Genomic DNA, 2,500 nt, shown 5'->3' on the forward strand with positions numbered 1-2,500 from the left:
CAGGATGGAGTGGGTGGAGAAGAGTGTCAGGAGTGATTTGTGACAGACGAGTACCTGTAAGAGTGAAAGGGAAGGTCTACAAGAGGGTAGTGAGACCAGCTATGTTATATGGGTTGGAGACAGTGGCATTAACAAAAAGGCAGGAGTTTGAGCTGGATGTGGCAGAATTAAAGATGTTAAGATTTGCACTGGGTGTGACGAGGGTGGACAGGATTAGGAATAAGTATATTAGAGTGTCAGCCCAGGTTGGAAGGTTTGGAGGCAAAGCCAGAGAGGCACTATTACGTTGGTTTGGACAAGTGCTGAGGAGGGATGCTGAGTATTTTGGGAAAAAGATGCTAACGATGAAGCTACCAGGTAACAGGAAAAGAGGAAGGCCTAAGATAAGGTTTATGGATGTGGTGAGAGAGGACATGCAGATGGTTGGTGTGACAGAGCAAGATGCAGAGGACAGGAAGAAATGGAAACAGGTGATCTGCTGTGGCGACCCCTAACGGGAATCAGCTGAAAGAAGATGATGAACCTGCTACATAATATAAATATGTGAACTGAAGTACTGCAGTAAGCCCAGATGTGAGGTGTCATTGTAATAAAGTGTTGAAATCCTCTAATAAACGCAAGGACCCCATGTACATACACGTGAATCATGGATACCAAACACATATATAACATGTAATGAATAATAAATTAATGCCAAAAAGCAAATATAATGCAAATTAAATATGAAGCAATGCTAAGCATTGCACAGTTCAGCTTAGTATGTGTAAGCAATGTGTAGGCCAGCTAACTCAGTGTGCCCATTGGTATACCCCTTTAAGCAATGCCAACCTTAGGTAAGCAGGTTTGCCCATAGCTTAGCATTTTCAAAACCGTCCAATCATGGCAAAGTGTGGGAAACTGGCCCTATTTAAACTCAATAGGCAGGAATACATCTCATAACAGGTTGCATCTTCCTCCTGTAGGCACTATGTCTGGTATGGGAGAGGGTGTACGCTTTCGGGCACAGCTCTGGGGCATCTAGGAGTCCAGAGTCATGGCAGGACTCCTTGTGAAAAACCATAACCAGAGACTGCTGCAGGGCCAGTACCAGGGTTCCCAATACAAAGCAAAAGCCTGGGACCATCTCGCCCATGACCTCACCAGTGCCACTGGCATTCCCCGAACTGGTGAGCAGGTCAGGCATCACTATACCACCCTGAAGTGAAGAAAGGGGGATTTCTTGGATCAGTGGATCCAACAGGCTAGGAGGACAGGGGATGTCTCAGCCATGTGTAAGTATCAGTCCACTACCTGTTTAATAATTGCCAGCTCATGTATATTATGGATAGTTATGGCTAAATATTCATCTTATGTCTTTCACAGTGGCAGATGAGTGGGCTGCGAACCAGGAAGCTCATGCCTGCAGACTGCAGCAGTTGTGACACGAGGCAGGTTAGTAATACTCTTGCATGTACTGTCGTAGGAAATAAATCTAAATGTAGTAGTAAGTTAATTGTCTGTATAAAACCTGTAGTGTTTAAGGCATGTACTGCATACACCAGAGAATATGGCAGGAAGAGTCGTATATAGGTTGTATGTAAATAAAAGCATAATAACCTGACAATAAAGGTCTAACTGCTGGACTGCATGTGTTTACTCTAGTATCATATGGTAATGTCGAATTGCAATCACTTAATAGTACTGTTGTATTAAGCACTGTTACCCACACTGCTACATAAATAAAATGTGTAGGAATGTCTGTATATGACTGTTGTAATCCCAAGAGGTCATACAGTACAACTGAGAAAGACTTAGAAAGAAAACAGTGAAAAGACAGACAACAAAATCCAAATAGCACACTCAACTGCGACGTGAACTGCTATATATTTTGCACATACAGCCATGGTTCGAATCCTGGGAGTGGTAGTAGGCTGTATGCAGAATCATACCCCACAACTGTACAGATATGTCCAGAATGTCCAGAAAATTGGCCCATATCTGCTGCCTGTCACCCTGTCCCCTGGCAAGTCAGTGGGATGATCCCAGATGTTGAGGCAGCAAACAAGACATACAACTGATTGTCAGATATCTATAAGAACAAACCTGTCACTCTAGCAACTCCCCAAAATGTTATGAGAGTAATTAGCTAAGTAAGTCCCATATGCACCCTCATGTTGTCAAGCTGTGACAGTAGCAGAGTGAGACGTATGTGCATAATACTAATATGGAAACTGGTAATTTGTGTGGCAACATGCAGGTAGTGCTAACAAACATTGCTCCCACAGGTGTCAGATACGAACACTGTGCCTAGAAATAAAAGACTGATATCCTGTACTGGTACTGTTTACTCTGGTATTGTATGGCATTGTTAGTGTTGCAGTTGCTCTGAATAATAAGGTATTACTCATCACTGTGACCCACACTGTACTACATAATAAAACTTTCTAGGAAATCCTATATAAGAGTATTGTAATTACAAGGTCAGAATGTAACACCATAGGAGAATTATAGACAGAAATCA

The sequence above is a fragment of the Protopterus annectens genome, chromosome 5.part0 (assembly GCF_019279795.1).
Source record: "Protopterus annectens isolate FY-2018-M chromosome 5.part0, PAN1.0, whole genome shotgun sequence".
NCBI classification, from domain to species: Eukaryota; Metazoa; Chordata; order Ceratodontiformes; family Protopteridae; genus Protopterus; species Protopterus annectens.